Source organism: Oryctolagus cuniculus, chromosome X (assembly GCF_964237555.1).
Source record: "Oryctolagus cuniculus chromosome X, mOryCun1.1, whole genome shotgun sequence".
Taxonomy (NCBI): Eukaryota; Metazoa; Chordata; class Mammalia; order Lagomorpha; family Leporidae; genus Oryctolagus; species Oryctolagus cuniculus.
This window is the reverse complement of record NC_091453.1, coordinates 21,062,064-21,085,074: the sequence shown is the minus strand read 5'-3', so window position 1 is coordinate 21,085,074 and position 23,011 is coordinate 21,062,064.

The following is a 23,011-nucleotide window of genomic DNA, read 5'->3' as shown; positions in this document are numbered from 1 at the left end:
GCGGAGGATTAGCCTAGTGAGCCGCAGCGCCGGCCCTATTCTTTATAATTTTATGAAGAAATTTTTACAGAATTTTTAAAATGAGTACATTTGCATATTTGTTTTATTTCACAGAACTGATAAATAGAAAATAAACTGTTTCATGGAGCAGTTTTTAAAAAAGATTTATTTATTTATTTGAAAGGCAGAGTGACAGAAAGAGAGGGAGAGATATTCTATCCTCTGGCTCATTCCTCAAATGACAGTAACAGCTAGGGCTAGTCCAGGCCAAAGCCAGGAGCCAGGAACTCCATCTGGGTCTCCTACGTGGGTGGCGGGGAAACAGGTACCTGCTACTTCCCCAGCACATTAGCAGGAAGGTGGATCAGAAGCATTCCAAACAGTGGCTTAACCTCCTGTTCAACAGTACCCACCCCCACAGAACTGATTTAATCAGGCATTACTTTTTGATGTCTAGTATCCAACATTTCCAGACAAAGGTTGAATAATCATCTTTAATACTCATCTGACTCTTATTTGTAAGTACCTTGCTTTTCCACTCTAATTTTTTAAGATTTATTTGAAAGGCAGAGTTACAGAGAGACAGGGAAAAAAGGGGTGGGGGGAGAGAGAGAGAGACAGAGAGACAGAGAGACAGAATTTTCCATTTGGGGGCTGGGCCAGATTGAAGCCAGGAGACTAGAACTCCATCCATGTTTTCCATGTGGGTGCAGGGCCCCAAGTTCTTGGGCCATCTTCCATTGCTTTTACAGATGCATTAGCTGGAAGCTGGATGGGAAGTGGAGCAGCAGGGACTCGAAAAGTTTCAAAGGCTTCATTCTTTAGATCCTGAAATTTCATCAGCAGATATCTTGGTATGTGTCTTTTCTTTTAGATTGAATGCAATACTTTACTCTATAGACTTATTTTAATCTGTAGACTTGGATTTTTTCAGTTCAAGATTTTTTTTTCTAACTTCTTTGTGATAATTTCTTCTGTGGGTCTAATGTTCTTTGATTTTAGAATTGTTTTGAATTGGACTTAATCACAACGTTTCTTAATTACCATTCATACCTTTCATCACTTTACCTTTTGCTCAAAATTTGGTAATTAATCTTAGATTTTATTTCGCCTTATTCTGACCACTGTATTATTTAGTTCATATACTGACAGCTTAAATTCCAGAAATACTATCTAATTTATACTTATAATGTATAAATTCAATGTATTTCAAAATATTGATTTATATTACTTTCTTATAGTAAACTGTAAATACAGATAACATTCTCTTAACTGAACATGTTAAGAGATGTTCTACTTTATCTGTGAGTAGTTTAATAGTTATTACTTAAAAAATCCATTGTGAGATCAAATGTGTTTGGGAAAATATGCCTTTTACAAATATTAGACACATTTCTTGAACTCATGATTGCAAGTAGCATTTAAAAAATTTAAGGGCACTGAGAGACTCTAGAAGTGATATTATACACAGAATTTTTCTGATTTATTTTACTAAAATACTTATAAATTAAGGAGCATATCAAGGCACAAGGAAATTTAAGAAATGTAACAAATCCACTTTAGAGTAGACTAAATCAGGAATATATTTCTTGCAACAAAGTATTTTAAATGTACTATATGTGCAAGAATTTCTAATATTTCTATGTTGAGAAGTACCTCCTGAATACAAGATAAAAGGATTTTCATTTATTTTTCACTGATTCATTCCATTTTCTGATCTAGGATTTTAAAATGAATTTTCTGTATCTTTGCTTTGGTGATAGTTTTGAAGCATGGCTGTCTTTTCTCTGGTGATTGGGAAGATTTAATTGAGGAGAATTGAAGGACAGTGACTGCTGAAAGGCTTGACTAAGTTTATTTCTGCTTCTCTCCTTACCACCACCAGGTGAAAAACACTCAATCAAGATCTGTCTGAAGGGTTCATAACTGTTGACAGGCTCTAAGAATAGCATTGTATAAGATTATTTCTTGCATAAAATTCATTATAATCATTACAACAGTAAAACTGGTTAACTTGCACATCAACTGTTTGTATCTTTGTAATAAAGATTGTATTAGATATGATCTGTTTTGTGACCAAATTATAGAAAAGCATTTTATTTATAGCAGTAATTTTGTCCCCCAACAAGACTGACAAGTTTTCTTAGAAATATGTGAAGGGACCAGTGTTGTGGTACAGCGGGTTAAGTGTCCACTTGGGATGTCTGCATCCCATATAGAAGTGCTGGTTTGAATCCTGGCTGCTTTGCTTCCAATCCAGCTTCCTGCTGTGCCTGGGAAGGCAGTGAATGATGGATCAAGTATTTGTGTCCTTGCCACTGACATGGGAGACTGGGATGAAGTTTTTGGCTTTCTGACTTTGGTCTCGTCCAGCCCTAGTTGTTGCTGACATTTGGGGGAAATTAACAAGTTGATGGAAGATATTCTCTCTCCCTCCCTCTCTCTCTCCCTCTCCCTCTCTCTCAAATAGATCTATAAATCTTTAAAAAGAGAAATATGTGAAATCTTTTCAGAATAGTTGATATTGGATTACAACTATTTTTAATTGATTTAACTCATATGAGTGTTTGCAAATCTCTTTACACATAAATCTTTGATATATTTTAGTGCATTATTGAATTATAGTTCATTAGATAATGGAATTTTACAAACTTTTTTTTTCTATTCTTACCAAGGAGTAGATAAATACGACTATTGTAAACTATTGGCAAAATGGTTTTATGTTTTAAAGGGCAAACACAGATAAATTTTAAGAAGTGAAAATGTTGCTACTGTCTTCTGCCATCACCATCTTGCAGAATACAATTTCATGTTCACATTAGAAAGATGTTGATCATTAACTAAGAAAATGAGCCATAAGGGATACATTATGCTAAAGAAGAGTTAAATGAGACATATTCCCAAGATGCTTGCCTCTTGAAAACAACCTATAACTAAAAACTTTTAAACAGCATGATGTTTTATAAACCATTACATTAAAAGATAAAAAGCAATCCCCATATATGAGAAGTAACCACTTCCTATATTGTAAATTGAAGTCCCTTTACTTAATTTTGGTTATAATAGTGGCTATCTTGGCAGTTGGCAAGAAGTTATAAATGATAGCTATATATTATAGTAGCAGCCTTTGGGAGTTAGGTAATTTATGGTGTGTATTCTCAGAGTACTGCTTCTTCATGTGACAAATACGGTAAGACTTCCTTTATTCTTTTCTGAGCAGCTAAGGGAGGATACCGGGTCCTGTGTCAGATAGTGCTCAGTTGAAACAGGGACTCTCCTCATTCTAAGCTGTGTGAACTTGCAAGAGAATAAAGACTATCAAAAATATGAGAAGCTGTAAGTATTAAATTAGGTGGCACATTTAAGATAATGTAATATTGCACTTCACTCATTGCCAAAAAAGTAGGCTGCCTCTGAGAGTAGTCAATTTATTATGTAAAATCTAACCTTAATTTTTTAACTTTAGACTCATTATGTAAGTTTAGAAGAAAAATATGAATATAAAACATTTTCTCTTCCTTTTTATGCTCCCACATTTTTTCTTTCCCAGCTTGTCACGGAAATCTCATTTATATTATTTCTCTTGAAAGTGTGACGTTAGTGAAGTTCCAACATGTGAATAGCTCTTGTAACCAAGAAATACCAAATAGTAGTCTGAGAAAGAAGAAATAAAAGGGGCCAGCACTGTGGTGCAGCGGGTTAAAGCCCTGGCCTGCACCACTGGCTTCCCATATGGGTGCCAGTTGGAGTCTCGGCTGCTCCACTTCTAATCCAGCTCTCTGCTATGGCCTGGGAAAGCAGAAGAAGATGGCCCAAGTCCTTGGGCCCCTGCATCCGCGTGGGAGACCCGGGGGAAGCTCCTGGTTCCTGGCTTCAGATTGGCTCAGCTCTGGCTATTGCAGTCATTTGGGGAGTGAAGCAGCAAATGGAAGACCTCTCTCTCTGTGTCTACCTCTCTCTGTAACTCTGTCAAATAAATAAAAATAAATCTTTTTTAAAAAGCTTATAAAAGTAGCTTATAGAGTTATTTTAGACCACTGAATACAAATCCACTAAATACCAGTATCATGATGTGAAAAATTTGACAATTCAAAAAGCTGATTTGGTGTTTTTTTTAAAGAAATGAAGGAAACTTGCAAATATGCACTGTATAATAGATTTGAGGGATCTTTAGGAGTTAGTTACTTCCTTTGGACTCCAGAAAGAAAGTCTGGTGCATGAAATGTAAATGATCTTTGACAATGGTAACAAGAATACACAAGGTCAAGGACAGGCTTTTCAACAGATGATATTGGGAACACTGCAGAGCCACGTGTAAAAGAATGAAGTTGGACACTTATTTTATGTGCAACCATCAATTCAAAATGGATTCAGAGCTGCATCTTTAAAACACCTAGAAGAAAAACATAGGAGAAGACCTGCATGATATTGGGTTTGGTAATAATTTCTTAACTATGGCACCAAAAGCACAAGAAACAAGAACTACATGAAACTGAAAAGATTCCTCACAGTAGAAGAAGCAATTAAAGGAGTGAAAAATCAGTTTCCATAATGGCAGATAATATTTACAAATCCTATGTCTGATAAGGGATTGATATTCAAAATCTACAAGAAACTACCATAACTCAATAACAAAAAATCAAATACCATGGTTTAAAAATAGGAAAAGGATTTGAACAAATACTTCTTCAAAGAGGACACACCAATGTCTAATGGATATTTGAAAAGATACTCAGCATCACTAATTGTCAAGGGGATTACGAATCAAGAGCACAATAAAGGGGTGGATGTTGGGAGCAGTAATTAAGCCATGACTTGGGATATGGGCATCCCATATCAGAGTGCCTGGGTTCAAGTCCCAACTCTGCTCTCCATTCCAGCTTCCAGCTAATGTGCACACTGGGAGGCAGCAAGTTATGACTAAAGTACTTAGGTTCTTGTCACACACGTGAGAAACTCAAATTGAGTGCTTGAGTGAACCAGTGGATGGAAGATCTCTGTCTGTCTGTATGCTTTTCAAATAAATAAAATTAGTAAGTAAAAATTTCAAAATTAAAAAAATTACAAGATATGACTTCATACCTCTTAGGATGGCTATCATTATATTGAAACAAGTGTTTGTGAGGCTATGGAGATATTAGAACTCTTATATACTGTTGGCATGAAAGTAAAATGGTGAAACAATTATGGAAAATAGCATGGTGGTTCTTAAAAAGGTGAAAAATATGCTAACAATATTATTAACAATGTCATCCTTAGGTATATATTCAAAAGAATTGAAATCAGAATCTTGAGGAGATATAAGAAGTTCTGTGTTCAATGCATCATTATTTATAATAACCATAATATAAAAGCAACCTAAATAATCATTAGCACATTAATGGATAAAATAAATGTGGTATGTACATACAATGAGATATTACTATTCAGCCTTTAAAAAGAAGGATATCCATAGGTCCAGTGTTGTGGCGGAGTGAGTAAAGCCACCGCCTGAAGGGCCGGCATCCCATATGGGCACCGGTTTGAGTCCCGGCTGCTCCACTTCTTTTTTTTTTTTTTATTTATTTATTTTTTTTTTATTTTTGACAGGCAGAGTGGACAGTGAGAGAGAGAGACAGAGAGAAAGGTCTTCCTTTGCCGTTGGTTCACCCTCCAATGGCCGCCGCGGCCCGCGCGCTGCTGCCGGCGCACCGTGCTGATCCGATGGCAGGAGCCAGGATCCAGGTGCTTTTCCTGGTCTCCCATGGGGTGCAGGGCCCAAGCACCTGGGCCATCCTCCACTGCACTCCCTGGCCATAGCAGAGAGCTGGCCTGGAAGAGGGGCAACCGGGACAGAATCTGGCGCCCTGACCAGGACTAGAACCCGGTGTGCCGGCGCCGCAAGGTCCGGCTGCTCCACTTCTAATCCAGCTCTCGGCCCTGGTCTTAGAAAGCAGTAGAAGATGGCCCAAGTCCTTGGGCCCCTGCATCCACGTGGAAGACCCAAAAGAAGGTCCTGGATCCTGGCTTCAGATAGTGCAGCTCTAGCAGTTATGGCCAATTGGGGAGTGAACCAGCGGAAGACCTCTCTCTCTCTCTCTCTCTCTGCCTCTCCTTCTCTCTCTGTGTAACTCTGACTTTCAAACAAATGAATAAATCTTTTTTTAAAAAAAGAAATCCTGCCATATGCAACAACATGGATGTACCTAGAGTGCATTATGCTAAATATAAGAAGCCTGCCAACGGAGAAATATCACATGATTCCATTTACATGAGGTATCAAAACACTCTAACTCATAGCAACAGAAAGTAGAATGATAGTTGTCAGGGGCTGGTATTGGGGCATAGGAAGTTTCTGTTCCAGAGATATAGAGATTTAGTTATACAAGACAAACAAGTCCTCGAGTTCTATCATTTTATGTGTTTTTATCTCAATATAGTAAACGATATCGCATGTAGCTGTCAGTCACATAACAAAATATTAACTCCAAAAGATAGTTTTTGAACAAATATTTAAGTAATTTGCAAGCTAGAGCCCACAAGGAATCACACGTAAATTTTTTTTAGGGTATAGTAAATAATTTTATTAATTCTTTTTCCTCTGAAGTTTAGGTATCTGTTTTGCTACTCCCCCATCCTTACATACCAACCCTCATGACAACAATATTCAGTCTGACTACCACATATCACACATCAAACGTGTTAATTAGGCCTCTTTCTCTAAGCACTTGTTGAGAAATGAAATTTATCACTGTTGCCCTTCTAAAAAATTATGCTTGAAAGCCAGAGAGATGGATTCACACACACACACACACACACACACAGAGAGAGAGAGAGAGAGAGAGAGAGAGAGAGAGCTTCTATCAACGGGTTCACTGTCCTAAAACAATGGAATGGGAGGGCCAAGCTAGGAGTGGAGAACTCAATCCAGATCTCCCACATGGGTGGCAGGAACCCAACTACTTGAGCCATCACTGCTGGCTCCCAGGGTCCTCATTAACAAGAAACTGGAATCAGGAGCCAGTTCCAGGAATTGAACCCAGGTACTCAAATGTAAGATCTTAACTGGTGTCCTAACTGTTAAAACAAACCCCAGCCCCTCGGTTGCCTTTGATACGATGTTTTGTCATAAAGATCTCTTCTATTTCTGAATATACAAGGCGATCTGATACTGAAAGTTCATCGAAATGCAATTATTTTTATTGAACTAAATGATCTTTATTGTCTCTGGCTGAGTCTATTTCAGGTCAAAAGAAGTCAGGGTGCATTGTGCCTCTCTGATGCTATGTAATGGACTTGTGTTTCTGCATGCATACAGATCACAAGTGACCTTAAACTGGCCATTTTAATCCCTGTATTTGATGGCACTCAGGATTTGGTAAATGTGGTGTAACTTATTATTTTCATGGGATGCTCTTATTTTACTAATCCTCAGCACTATCAGGAAGAATTGGAAAATGAGAGAGTAATAGTGGTCGCATTTTAGATTGCAATATCATAGAATGTGATTAAGTTTTTAAATTCTTAAGCCATTGCATGAAAATGTTATTGAATATTAGCAAGGGATATTTTCTGATATCATTCATCTTCTGATGTTCAGCAAGGCACACTTCATTCCATTCCAATTGAGTTAAAAATTCATGTTTCAAATAAAAATATACTTCTCCATGGTCCTTGGAGGGGGGCAGCTTCAGTTCTTGAGTTATTTTTTTTTCTCGAGATTTATTTTATCCAAGATATAACGTAATGGAGAGATATAAAAACGTTATTGGTAGAATATTATACTTCAATTCATTAGCTCCTTGGTCATGTACACTGAGTCTACCTATTAGAATGCCTGAAACTAATTAGCTTTCCCCGATGTCCACTTAAGTTTCCTCTTTACATTAGGGAACTTAATGCAAAGAGTTAATTCATGTTTAGCAGCACAATATCACTCATGAATAAGAAAAATTAATAGACAATCAAAGCTTATACAATCATTCATATTTCATTTAACCTTAAAAATTCCAAATAATATTTGTTATTCCAAGTTTGAGATGAAGAAGTAGTTTCTTTTTTTATTTTTCCAAATTTATTCTCCCACATTTTTTTCTTTTTTTCAACTTTTATTAATAAATATAAATTTTCAAAGTACAGCATTTGAATTATAGCAGTTTTCCCCCACGACCTCCCTCCTACCCACAACCATCCCATCTCCCACTCTCTCTTCCATCCCATTCTTCACAAAGATTCATTTTCAATTATCTATATACAGAAGATCATCTTAGTATATACTAAATAAAGATTTCAACAGTTTGCACTCACGCAGAAACACAAAGTATAAAGTACAGTTTGAAGACTAGTTTTACCGTTAATTCGCATAGTACAACACATAAAGGACAGAGGTCCTACATGGGGAGCAGGTGCACAGTGACTCCCACTGTTGCTTTAACAATTGACACTCTTATTTATGACGTCAGTAATCACCCCAGGCTCTGGTCATGAGCTGCCAAGGCTATGGAAGCCTCTGAAGTTCATTAACTCCGATCTTATTTAGACAAGGCCATATTGAAAGTAGTTCTCTCCTCCCTTCAGAGAAAGGTACCTCCTTCTTGATGGCCTGTTCTTTCTGCTGGGATCTCACTCACAGAGATCTTTCATTTAGGTCATTTTTTTTTTGCCAGAGTGTCTTGGCTTTCCATGCCTGCAAAACTCTCATGGGCTTTTTAACCGGATCAGAATGCCTTAAGGGCTGATTCTGAGGCCAGAGTGCTGTTCAGGGCATTTGCCATTCTATGAGTCTGCTATGTATCCAACTTCCCATGTTGGATTGTTTGCTCTTTTTAATTCTATCAATTATTATTTGCAGACTCTGGTCTTATTTATGTAATCTCTTTGACTCTTAATCCTATCTTTTTGATCAATTATGAACTTAACCTGATCACTTAAACAAATAAGATGGCATTGGTGCCTGCCTCCTTGATGGGATTGAATTAGAATCCCCTCACATGTTTCTGGCTCTACCATTGAGGGTAAGGCCAAGTGAGGATTTTTGTGTCTATGTTCATTAGGGAGACTGGTCTGTAATTCTCTTTTAATGCTGCATCTTTTTCAGGTTTAGGAATTAAGGTGATGCTGGCTTCATAGAAAGAATTTGGGAGGATTCCCTCTTTTTTGATTGTTCTGAATAGTTTGAGGAGAATTGGTGTTTGTTCTTTAAATGTCTGGTAGAATTCAGCAGTGAATCCATCTGGTCCTGGGCTTTTCTTTGTTGGAAGGGCCTTTATTACTGATTCACTATCTGTCTCGGTTATGGGTGTGTTTAGGTTTTCTATGTCTTCATGGTTCAATTTAAGTAGGTTGTATGTGTCCAGGAATCTATCTATTTCTGATAGATTTCCTTGTTTGCTGTCAAACAACTCTTTGTAGTAATTTCTGATGACTTTTTATTTCTGTGGTGTCTGTTATTACATTTCCTTTTTCATCTCTGATTTTATTGATTTGGGTCCTTTCTCTCTTTTTTTAGTTAGTTGGGCCAATGGTGTGTCAATTTTGTTTATTTTTCCAAAAAACAAACTCTTCGTTTTGCTGATTTTTTGTAATTTTTTTATTCAATTCTGTTGATTTCCTCTCTAATTATTTCTGTTCTCCTACTAGTCTTGATTCTGGTTTGCTTCAGTTTTTCTAGGTCCTTTAGATGCATTGAAAGCTCATTTGTTTGGTTCCTTTCAGGTTTCTTGATGTAGGCACCAATTGCTATAAACTTTCCTCTTAACACTGCTTTTGCTTGTATCCCACAAGTTTTGATATGTTGTGTTGTTAGGTTCATTTACTTCCAGAAATTTTTGATTTCTCTTTTGAATTCTTCTATGACCCAATGTTCATCCAGGAGCATGTTGTTCAGTCGCCATGTGTTTGCATATCCTCTATTTCTATGATCTGTCTATTTCTGAAAGTGGAGTATTGAAATCCCCCAATACTATTGTATTGGAGTCTAAGTCTTCCTTTAACTTCCTTAACATATCTTTTAAATAACCTGGTGCCCTGTAATTAGGTTCATAGACATTGATAATCGTTATATCTTCCTGTTGAATTGATCCCTTAATCATTATATAGTGCCCCTCTTTGTCTCTCTTAACAGTTTTTTCTATTAAAGTTTATTTTGTCTGATATTAAGATGGCTATGCCAGCTTTTCTTTTGTTTCTGTTGGCATGGCATATCTTTTTCCAACCTTTCAGTTTCAGTCTGTATGCATCTTTGTTGGAAAGATTTGTTTCTTGTAAGCAGCAAATAGATGGGTTTTGTTCCTTAATCCATTCAGCCAGTCTGTGTCTTATAACTGGAGAGTTGAGGCCATTTGCATTCAGTATGGCTATTGATAAGTAGTGAGTTTGCCCTGCCATATTTCCAAAGATATTTCTAATGTATGCTTTGAACTTCCTGTGATCTTTTACTGGGAGGTTTTCTTCCTTTTCCTTTTTTTGTATTGATGACCATGTTTCTGTGTTTCTGTGTGTAACACATCTTTACGCATCTTTTGCAGGGCTGGATGAGTGGCAACAAATTCTTTCAATTTCTGTTTGCTATGAAAGGTCTTTATTTCACCTTCATTCACAAATGATAGCTTTGCAGGATATAATATTCAGGGCTGGCAGCTTTTTTCTCTTAGTACCTGGGCTATATCTCCGCATTCCCTCCTAGCCTGTAGGGTTTCTGATGAGAAGTCAGCTGTGAGTCTGATTGGAGATCCTCTGAGAGTAATCTGATGTTTCTTGCAAATTTTAGAATCTTTTCTTTATGTTTCACTGAGGTGAGTTTGATTACAGTGTGTCATTGTGAGGATATCTTTTGGTCATATTTATTGAGAGTTCTATGTGATTCCTGTACTTGGATGTCTCTTTCCTTCTGCAAATCTGGGAATTTTTCTGCTAGTATCTCAATAAAAAGGCCTTCTGATCCTTTCTCTCTCTCCATGTCTTCAGGATCTCCTAGGACCTGAATTTTGGTTTTTTTAATCGTATCCTGTAGATTCCCAACAATATTTTTTATATTTCTAATTTCCTCTTCTTGTCTTTTGTTTGACTGTATACTTTCCTGTGCTCTGTCTTCTAAGTCCAATATTCTCTCTTCTGCCTCACTGATTCTGTGTTTAAGGCTCTCAAATGTATTTTTTATTTGCTCTATCAAATTCTTCATTTCATTTTGATTTCTCTTCAATATGTCAATTTCATATTCTACTAAATTCCTCATTTCATTTTGATTCCTCCTTAAGATTTCACTTTCATGCGAGAGATTTTTCTGTCCTGTCCTCTATGGATTTCTGTAGTTCATGCATTTGTTTTTGATAACTTCTATGTGTTTTATCACAAATTTTTTGAATTCCGTTTCTTGAATTTATTCTATCTCATCATCTTCATAATCTTGTATTGGAATGTCATGTTCATTTGGGAGTGTCATGATGTCTTCCTTATTCTTGTTTACTCGGTTTTTGTGTTTGTTGTTTGACATTGTGGAGATATTCTTTGGTTTCATTTTTTTTTTCCTGCTGTGGTGGCTTTTCTCATTATACTATGACTCTAGATTAAGTGGACTATCTGTTTTTGGTGAATCTCTGGAGGCTTGTGATGGGTGTGGCCAGAGAGCTCTGTTCAGTTCTTCAGGGTTAAGGGTGTGCCAAAGATGACACACCCAGGTTTGGAGTGGTAAATCTCTCTCTCTCTTTTTTTATTCAGAAGGGAAGTAATTCTGCTCAGCTGAGCTCTTGTCCTTGAGGGCAATCATGTCTGAGCGCTGGCTCCTGTGGGTATAATATTCGTCTTATCTGTCCCAAGAACCACACAAAAGATCTGTGCAATCCTCAGTGTAAGGTCAGATTCCCCTGCAATGTGTCTCACCACGTAGCCAAGGCCACCCAAGTATGTGGCATCTCCCACCGAGACTACTCACGTCTCAGCCACACCATGAGTTATCCCACACACCTTCAGTTTTTTTTTTTTTTTCACAGTCCTGGTTCATAAGCTCCACACATTCACCAGGTCTTAGTCTTCTGTTATTACTCCCCACCAAAGGTTTTTTTGCTTGGCTGAGGGTGGGCACAGTCCCGAGCTGGTGCAGCTGTTACATATGTTCAAAATGCCGCCTGCTCTATTGTCTCACAGGCCTTTTTGTAAGGTGTGTGGAGAGAGATAATCATGTCCATACCATCCCTTTTATTTTTTTCTCTCCTCTAGTTAGGCTGGTGTAACTTCCCCCATGGGGCTTCAAGCCTCGTTTCCTCTAGGCTCTCCCTGCTGCTTTTCTGCCAATGTCTCAGGCTTCTGGGGTTTCAGCTCACCTCTCTTTCCAGTGCTGGTGTGGATGAGACTCTCAGCAGCTGGGCTCCTGAGCCATGGGCACCCATGTCCTCCATGTAGATCCACTGTGTCCCTCTAATTTTGGAAGTTTCCTCTGCAGTTTTTTCCCTAACTCTTCCCTGAGACTACACTATATCCACTTTTATTAAACTATCTTTCCATGGACTATCAGTGAGCTCCCTCCCTATTCTGCCATCTTGGAGCCAACCTATTCCAGAAGTAGCTTCTATGAAGTACTCTGCTTGCATCTAGTCACAGGTCAAGAACATGGCAGTGCTAGGATATAAAGTCATTTCTTTTCTGTGTTGTTCCAAAGGCCGTGCTTCTAATATTTATTTCAGACTCTCAGAATGAAAAATAATTACCTTTGTCTTTGTTAACTACATGCTCATACAGCCATAGTCTCCAAAGGGTTTCATTACCCAACGTGATACTGTAATCCAAATGATTATAGTATTTATAGAATGGACCTCGACTTTAAGGGTTTGACTGCCTAAAGTATAGGCTTACATGGGCATACAAGTCAATAAAGGAAAATTTAACAGAGACAAAATTTATAGGTGCATACTATAACCTATTTCCATAGATTTGTATTTAAAACTATGTTAACATGTACTTAAAACACCTTTTAGTGATGTTATATAGTGCTAAATTTTTCCCCAAAATGAGATAAGATGGGATATAATACTTTCCATTTTTTTTAAAGCATACAATTTGATTCAAAAAGTTAAGTTCTGTCCTCTTGGGCAAAACAAATGAACAAAATAATAAGAGAATTAAGAAATCATAGGTTTCTACTTTTGTAAAATATTTAACAAGAGTGGCTATATCACGTCTTTCAATTCTTCCCAGTGTTTGCAACTTCATCAAGCAATGTTTGCTGAATGAAAATGTTAGGAATATTTTTCTTTTTTTTTTTTTTTTTTTTAAACTTTTATTTAATGCATATAAATTTCCAAAGTACGACTTATGGATTACAATGGCTTTCCCCCCGTACCGTCCCTCCCACCCACAACCCTCCCCTTTCCCACTCCCTCTCCCCTTCCATTCACATCATGATTCATTTTCGATTATCTTAATATACAGAAGATCAGCTTAGTATACATTAAGTATGGATTTCAACAGTTTGCTCCCACACAGAAACATAAAGTGAAAAATAATAGATGATTTTTTTAAATGATGATGAAATCAGAGCAGACCTATTGTCATGTTTAATCCCAGTGAGAGTCAAGTTGGGAATTGATAATTTCTTTTTTTTTTTTTTTTTTTTAATTTTTTTTTTTTTATTTTTTTTTTACAGAGGATCAGTTTAGTATGCATTAAGTAAAGCTTTCAACAGTTTGCACCCCCATAGAAACACAAAGTGAAATATATTGTTTGAGTACTCGTTATAGCATTAAATCTCAATGTACAGCACATTAAGGATAGAGATCCTACATGAGGAGTAAGTGCACAGTGACTCCTGTTGTTGACTTTACCAATTGACACTCCTGTCTATGGCATCAGTAATCTCCCTATGCTCCAGTCATGAGTTTCCAAGGCTATGGAAGCCCTCTGAGTTCTCTGATTCTTATCTTGTTTAGACAAGGTCATAGTCAAAGTGGAGGTTCTCTCCTCCCTTCAGAGAAAGGTACCTCCTTCTTTGATGGCCTGTTCTTTCCACTGGGATCTCACTCGCAGAGATCTTTTGCCAGAGTGTCTTGGCTTTCCATGCCTGAAATACTCTCATGAGCTTTTCAGCCAGCTCCGAATGCCTTTAGGGCTGATTCTGAGGCCAGAGTGCTATTTAGGACATCTGCCATTCTATGAGTCTGCTGAGTATCTCACTTCCCATGTTGGATCACTCTCCCCTTTATTTACTCCATCAGTTAGCGTTAGCAGGTACTAGACTTGTCTATGTGCTCCCTTTGACTCCCAGTCCCTTCACCATGACCAACTGTGAACTGAAACTGATCACCTGGAATAGTGAGATGGCATTGGTACATGCCACCTCGATGGAATTGAATTGGAATCCCCTGGTATGCTTCCAACTCCACCACTTGGGGCAAGTCAGCCTGAGCATGTCCCAAATTATACATCTCTTCCCTCTCCCATTCCCACCACCATGTTCAACAGGGATCACATTTCAGTTAATTTTCAACACTTAAGAATAACTGTGCATCAATTACAGATCTAAACCAGTCATATTAAGTAGAACAGATAAAAAAAACTACTAAGAGGGATAATGTATTTAGTTGTTCATTAAAAGTCAGGGCTATGCTGATCAAGCCACCATTTCCCATAGTGTCCACCTCACTCCAACAGGTTTCCCTCTTGGTGTTCAGTCAGTCGTCACCGATCAGGGAGAACATATGGTATTTGTCCCTTTGGGACTGGCTTATTTCACTCAGCATGATGTGTTCCAGATTCCTCCATTTTGTTGCAAATGACTGGATTTCGTTGTTTCTTACTGCGGTATAGTATTCTAAAGAGTACATATCCCATAATTTCTTTATCCAGTCTATCGTTGATGGGCATTTAGGTTGGTTCCAGGTCTTAGCTATTGTGAATTGAGCTGCAATAAACATTAGGGTGCAGACCTCTTTTTTGTTTGCCAATTTAAATTCCTTTGGGTAAATTCCAAGGAGTGGGATGGCTGGGTCGAACGGTAGGGTTATCTTCAGGTTTCTGAGGAATCTCCAGACTGACTTCCATAGTGGCTTGACCAGTTTGCATTCCCACCAACAGTGGGTTAGTGTCCCTTTTTCCCCACATCCTCGCCAGCATCTGTTGTTGGTAGATTTCTGCATGTGAGCCATTCTAACCGGGGTGAGGTGAAACCTCATTGTGGTTTTGATTTGCATTTCCCTGATTGCCAATGACCTTGAACATTTTTTCATGTGCCTGTTGGCCATTTGGATTTCCTCTTTTGAAAAATGTCTATTGAGGTCCTTGGCCCATCTCTTAAGTGGGTTGTTGGTTTTGTTTTTGTGGAGTTTCTTGATCTCTTTGTAGATTCTGGTTATTAACCCTTTGTCTGTTGCATAGTTTGCAAATATTTTTTCCCATTCTGTCGGTTGTCTTTTCACTCTCCTCACTGTTTCTTTTGCAGTACAGAAACTTCTCAATTTGATGCAATCCCAATAGTTGATTTTGGCTTTGACTGCCTGTGCCTCCCGGGTCTTTTCCAGAAATTCTTTGCCTGTGCCAATATCTTGAAGGGTTTCTCCAATGTTCTCTAGTAACTTGATGGTGTCAGGTCGTAGATTTAGGTCTTTAATCCATGTTGAGTGGATTTTTGTGTAAGGTGTAAGGTAGGGGTCTTGCTTCATGATTCTGCACGTGGAAATCCAATTTTCCCAGCACCATTTATTGAATAGACTGTCCTTGCTCCAGGAATTAGTTTTAGATCCTTGATCAAATATAAGTTGGCTGTAGATGTTTGGTTTGATTTCTGGTGTTTCAATTCTGTTCCATTGGTCTATCCATCTGTTTCTGTACCAGTACCATGCTGTTTTAATTACAACTGCCCTGTAGTATGTCCTGAAATCTGGTATTGTGATGCCTCCGGCTTTGTTTTTGTTGTACAAGATTGCTTTAGCTATTCGAGGTCTCTTGTGCCTCCATATAAATTTCAGCACCATTTTTTCCAGATCTGAGAAGAAGGTCTTCGGTATCTTGATTGGTATTGCATTGAATCTGTAAATTGCTTTTGGGAGAATGGACATTTTGATGATATTGATTCTTCCAATCCATGAGCATGGAAGATTTTTCCATTTCTTGGTATCCTCTTCTATTTCTTTCTTTAAGGTTTTGTAATTTTCATCGTAGAGATCTTTAACGTCTTTGGTTAAGTTTATTCCAAGGTATTTGATTGTTTTTGTAGCTATTGTGAATGGGATTGATCTTAGAAGTTCTTCCTCAGCCATGGCATTGTCTGTGTATACAAAGGCTGTTGATTTTTGTGCATTGATTTTATACCCTGCTACTTTGCCAAACTCTTCTATGAGTTCCAATAGTCTCTTAGTAGAGTTCTTTGGGTCCTCTAAATAAAGAATCATGTCATCTGCAAAGAGGGATAGTTTGAGCTCTTCCTTCCCAATTTGTATCCCTTTAATTTCTTTTTCTTGCCTAATAGCTCTGGCTAGAACCTCCAGAACTATATTGAATAGCAGTGGTGAGAGTGGGCATCCCTGTCTGGTTCCAGATCTCAGTGGAAATGCTTCCAACTTTTCCCCATTCAATAGGATGTTGGCTGTGGGTTTTTCATAGATTGCTTTGATTGTATTGAGGAATGTTCCTTCCAAACCCAGTTTGCTTAGAGTTTTCATCATGAACGGGTGTTGTATTTTATCAAATGCTTTCTCGGCATCTATTGAGATAATCATATGGTTTTTCTTCTGCAGTCTATTAATGTGGTGTATCACATTGATTGTCTTGCGCACATTAAACCATCCCTGCATACCAGGGATGAATCCCACTTGGTCTGGGTGGATGATCTTTCTGATGTGTTGTTGCATTCTATTGGCGAGAATTTTATTGAGGATTTTTGCATCTATGTTCATCAGGGATATTGGTCTGTAATTCTCTTTCAGTGCTGCATCTTTTTCTGGCTTAGGAATTAAGGTGATGCTGGCTTCATAGAAAGAATTTGGGAGGACTCCCTCTGCTTCGATTGTTCTGAATAGTTTGAGAAGAATTGGAGTTAGTTCTTCTTTAAACGTCTGGTAGAATTCAGCAGTGAATCCATCTGGTCCTGGGCTTTTCTTTGTTGGGAGGGCCTTTATTACTGTTTCAATTTCTGTCTCAGTTATGGGTCTGTTTAGGTTTTCGATGTCTTCCTGGTTCAATTTAGGCAGGTTGCATGTGTCCAGGAATCTATCCATTTCTGATAGGTTTCCCTGTTTGCTGGCATACAAGTCCTTGTAGTAATTTCTGATGATTCTTTTTATTTCTGTGGTGTCTGTTGTTACATTTCCTTTTTCATCTCTGATTTTATTGATTTGGGTCTTTTCTCTTCTTTTTTTAGTTAGTTGGGCCAATGGGGTGTCAATTTTGTTTATTTTTTCAAAAAACCAGCTCTTCGTTTGGCTGATTTTTTGTAATGTTTTTCTTGATTCAATCCTGTTGATTTCTTCTCTGATTTTAATTATTTCTCTTCTCCTACTAGATTTTGGTCTGATTTGCTGTTGGTTTTCTAGATCCTTGAGGTGAATTGAAAGCTCATCTATTTGGTGTCTTTCCAATTTCTTGATGTAGGCACCTATTGATATAAACTTTCCTCTTAACACTGCTTTTGCTGTGTCCCATAAGTTTTGGTATGTTGTGCTGTTATCCTCATTTACTTCCAGAAAGTTTTTGATTTCTCTTTTGATTTCTTCTATGACCCATTGTTCATTCAGGAGCATGTTGTTCAATCTCCATGAATAATCCTTATTTAATGGTAGAATGAAATAGTGTAATATCTTTAATCTCTGTTTAAATATTCAGATATCAGGATAGCACTGCATGGGTACCACTGGTCATGCAATCCAATTCCATTTCACCTGTGGCTTTTTAATTCTTCCAGGGCTGAATTTACCTTCACTCTTGTCATACAATTGACAAGGTTATGATTGCTATACCATGCAAGAAGGAAGAATAATGTATAACTGGCTCCAGAAAATAGAATATTTTTTTATTTCCTTTCTTAAAGGCCCTGATGCACATGATCTTTCCCTAGGTTCAATGATTGGGGTCCAAGTTTTCAAAATGAACAGTGCCTTTTCCCTGATAATTCTGAACAGTAGTATAGAAATAGAACATGAAAATGAAGACTTCCAATCCACACCTCATACTTGACACAGTTATCTGGAGTTTTGTCAGATACAGAATGGAGATAATGATATTTTTGCATTGCTCTATATTGTAAACATCCAAAAGAAAAATACTACAAAGAATATGAATGAGTTGAAAAAATTAAGAGGCTACACTAATACAGTTACGTTAGGTTCTCCTGAATTCCCTCTCCTAAAATCTACAGATTTGAAGTCAGGTCTTTTTGGGAAATCTTACTATTATCAAATGCAAATAACTAAAATACTGCTTCTGTTATTGTGAGTATGACAGTCAATATCGATGTGGGTAATTACAGCATAGAGAAACTCATTTTCTCTGAGGGAAGTTTGTCTTAGTGAAAATACACATTGTTAATAAGCGATAGGACCTTACTAGTGACTGTTTTTTCTTAATTGACACAATAATTACATGTTTGTGAGTTACAGTGTGGTATTTTGATACATGTAAATAATGTGTAGTGATAAGATCAGTGTGATTAGCATTTCCTTGTTCTTAAACATATATCAATCTTTGTGTTAAAACTTAACTCCTATCATTTCTTGGCCTTTTGGCTAGGATCAAGTATAAAACTTGATTCCTCTCTTCTAGTTTTTAGAAAATATGTAATAAACTGATGTGAACTATAGCCGCTTATGGTTGTATATGATAGTAGAACACATTCTTCCTATCTGGCTGTATTTTGGTACGTGCAGTGCAATCTCCCTCTATATCCTTGCCCCCTATCCTTCCTAGCTTCCACTTGTATGGAATCAATATTTTAGCTTCTACATTTGAGTGAGAAGAGGTGGTATTTGTCTTTCTGTGCCTGAATTATTTAACTGGTCATAATATCTCCAGTTCCATGCACACTGCTGTAAATGCAGAATTAGTGACACATTTTGCAAATATACTTTTTCATCTTGAGTGACAGCTAAGATTAGCATGATTTAGTTGAAAGCTGTCACTTGATAAACACCATGAAAAAATTGTTTCTTGGCTTGTTTCTGTTGTGCCTTTCTAGCACCCCTTCTTCCTTCCCCACTCTCCCACAAGTGTATGTTATCAATTCTGTGATTCTTGTTATTTTGAGCATTTATGTTAAGTAATCTTGTAATTATCACTAGAATTTGAATTTGATATGGTTACCATTTTAACTTTTAAAAATTATTAATGTATTTGCTTGAAGGGAGAGAGAGAGAGAGAGAGCGAGAGAGCTCTCATCTACTGATTCAATCCTGAAATGTGCACAATGGCTGGATCAGGGCCAGGCCAAATCCAGAACCTGGGAACTCAGTCTGGGTCTCCCATGTGGGTAGCAGTGACCCAGTTACTTAAATCATCATTGCTGTGTCCTAGGATTTTCACTGCCAGGAAGCTATATCTATGAGTCAGAGCTGAGAATAGAATCCAGGTATTACAATATGGGATGTGGGCATCTTAATATGTGTTTTAGCTGCTAGTTTAAACACACTCCCCAATAGTTATTTGAAGAGTGGAAATTTTTTAATTTGGTGAAATCCAATTTATCAGTTTGTTCTTTTATGGATTGTGCTTTTTGTATTGTGTCTAAAAAAAACTTTACCTATCCAAAGGTCACAAAGATTTTTTATCTGGATCTGTAATCTATTTTAGATTTTACAAACGTTATAAAATATGGATCAAAGTTTTTATTTTTCAAAATTTCTGTCTTTTGCCTATAGGTATCCCATAGTTCCAGAGTACTTTTTGAAAAGACTGTTTTCTGCACTGTATTACATTTGGAAGTGTATCAGATGTCAGTTGTCCTTATTTCTGTGGGTCATTTCTTGACAATTTTTTATTCCATTGATTTTTCTCACACTCTGTTGATTATCTTAGCTTCAAACCAGGCTGGATTATTTCTCCAGCAGTGTTCCTCATTTCCAAAGTTGTTTGGCTCTTACAGGTTCTTTGAATTTCTACTGAAAAATTTTAGAATAATTTTGTCAATTCTAAAAATAGCTTCTTGGGGTTTTTATTAGGATTCAGTATCTGAGGGTAACTAAAATACTGAAATATGGAATTTTATGACTCTTGACAAAGATTCCTCTTTCCATTTATTATGTGATCTTTAATTTCTCTCAGTAATATATTTTAAAGATTGATTAATTTGTAAGGCAAAGTGCTAGAGGGACACATACACATATGCATGCACAGAGAGAAGGAGTGTGTGTGTGTGTGTGTGTGTGTGTATGAAAGAGAGAAAGAGAGAGAGAGAGAGAGAGAGAGAGAGAGATTGATTCTATCTGCTGGTTCACTCCAGAAATGGGCACAACAACTAGATCTTGGCCAAGTAAGAAAGGGAGCCTGCACCGCAGTTCTGGTCTCCCATGTGAGAGGCAGGGGCCCAAGTACTTGGGTGATTTTCACTGTCTTCCCAAGTGCATTAGCAGGAAGCTGACTCAGAAGTGCAATAGCTGGGACATGAACCAGCACTCCTATATGGAATTCTGGCTTTGCAAACCATGGCTTAACCTGCTGTGCCACAACACTGGCCCCAATATTTTGTGGTTTTTAATGCATAGGCCTTTTGCCACTTTTAAATCTATATTTTCTTTTATATTTCATGTTTTTGATTTTATAAGTATAAGGATACTTCAAAATGTTTGTGAAAATGGAATTAAATGGGGCTGGCGCTGTGGCGCAGTAGGTTAATCCTCTGCCTGCGGCACCGGCATCCCATATGGGCGCCAGTTCTAGTCCCGGCTGCTCCTCTTCCAATCCAGCTCTCTGCTATGGCCTGGAAAAGCAGTAGAAGATGGTCCAAGTCCTTGGGCCTCTGCACCCATGTGGAAGACCCCAGAGGAAACTCCTGGCTCCTGGCTTCGGATCGGCGCAGCTCCGGCCGTTGCGGCCAATTGGGGAGTGAACCAGCAGATGGAAGACCTCTGTCTCTGTCTTTCCCTCTCACTGTCTGTAACTCTACCTCTCAAATAAATAAATAAAATCTTAAAAAAAAAACAAAATGGGATTAAAAGAGTATTTTATTTTGGTGTAAATTTTTTTAAGTCTATACATACAAGCGATCTTCAAAATGTTTATGAAGAAACTGGATATATGATTCTTTCAACAAAATAAACCTCTCTTTTCATTTTACTTTCCATGAATTTTTTGAAGTATTCTTTTATTTTCATTTAAAATGCCCGATTTTTCATTGTTAATGGATCTCCAAAACCACAAGCTAAATAATTCTCTTTCTTTCACATATTTAGCATGTCTCAGATATTTTGTTGTAGCATTACAGAGATAATTTTTGCTGTATTATGATATTATTACTGTATAATGTTTTTGACTTTTGTTCTGTTTTGTTTGTAAGTTTTTTGGAAATGGTTTTATATTTTTTGAATCTTTTTAACTTTTGATAGACAAAATCAGATCTGTGTATACAATATGGCTTAGTAACTCCACTACTGGGGCAAAAACATTCCATGTACATTACCCAATATCCTGTGACTTTTGAGGTTTTTCAAATATAGCAAACAGGGAAAGTCATTATTCCCAGACCCTTGTGGGTGCCAGGCAGTGTCATGCAAAATCCTGTTAAGTGTTTTCTTTCTTAGCCCCTTGTAATTTAATCAAACACATTAATTGGTCAGTAATCAGCTAAACATTTTCTTGGGGGTTTCTGGAATTTCATTTCCTTTTTTGTAATATATAAAAACCAGCTTTGTTTCTATGTCCTAGGAATGAACAATCTGAAGAGAACTTTTTAAAAATTCCATTTACAACAGCGTCAAAAATAATTAAAAAGTGGAAATAAATTTAACCAAAAAGGTACAAAACTTGTATGTTAATATCTTCAAAACATTGCTGAAAGAAACAAAATAAGGCCTAGATAAATAGAAAGATCATTCCCCTCTCCATTACTCCGTCTTGAGAAGTACACTCATTTTTTTTTCACGAGACTCATTTAGCTCTATTTCTTCAGCTTAGTGGGGTTTGTAGTCTCTGCTTGGGTTCCCCCTTCTGTGCCTTGAAAACCAAGTAGGTACTCTGGGGCAGTCACAGAGCTCGCATCATTTCTTTCCCATCTTTCAGGGATCAGTTTCTACTGCTTGATGGGCACTGCCTTGCAAATGGTTGTCTTATTTCTCCCCAACATTGTAGTTGTTTCAGAGGGTAAATATGATCCCTTCAACTCTAGCTTGGCAAGAGGAAGTAGTAAAATGTACTTTAAAAAAATTTATTTGGGCTGGAGCCTGTGGCACAGCAGGTTAAGCTGCCATCTGCACCGCCAGCATCCCATATGGGTACCTGTTCAGTCCTGGCTGCCCCACTTCTGATCCAGCTCTCTGCTAATGCACCTGGGAAAGCAGTGGAGGATGGCCCAAAGTGCTTGGGTCCCTACACCCACCTGGGAGACCAGGAAGAAGCTCCTGGCTCCTGGCTTCAGCCTGGCTCAGCCCTGGCCCTTCTGCAGTCATTTGAGGAGTCGACCAGCAAATGAAAGATCTATCTCTGTCTCTCTCTCTGAAACTCTGACTTTCAAACAAATCTAAAAAGAAGCTGTAAATCAATTTTTAATTATTTTGAGAGTCACAGATTATTTCCTGACTTCCTACACTTAAAAATGTGATGCTTAAGGAAAAATAGTAGAATACAAACCGATTTCTGATTTCTTAAATTTGTCTATTGATAAATCTGATACATGTGACTTTGGTGACATTTGCATAGATTTTCAATTTTTAATTTTCAAAAAACCTAGAGTATTCTTTTCATGGTCTATCTTTCTTCTAGCGTGTCCTCTCCTCTATTCTCTGTGCTAACAGAGAAAACTCTTTATTTTTAATAATAGTTATATTTTATATTATTTACATATCTTACAATTAACCAATTTAAAGTGAATAATTAAATGAGTATGTCTACTCAATTGTGCATCCAT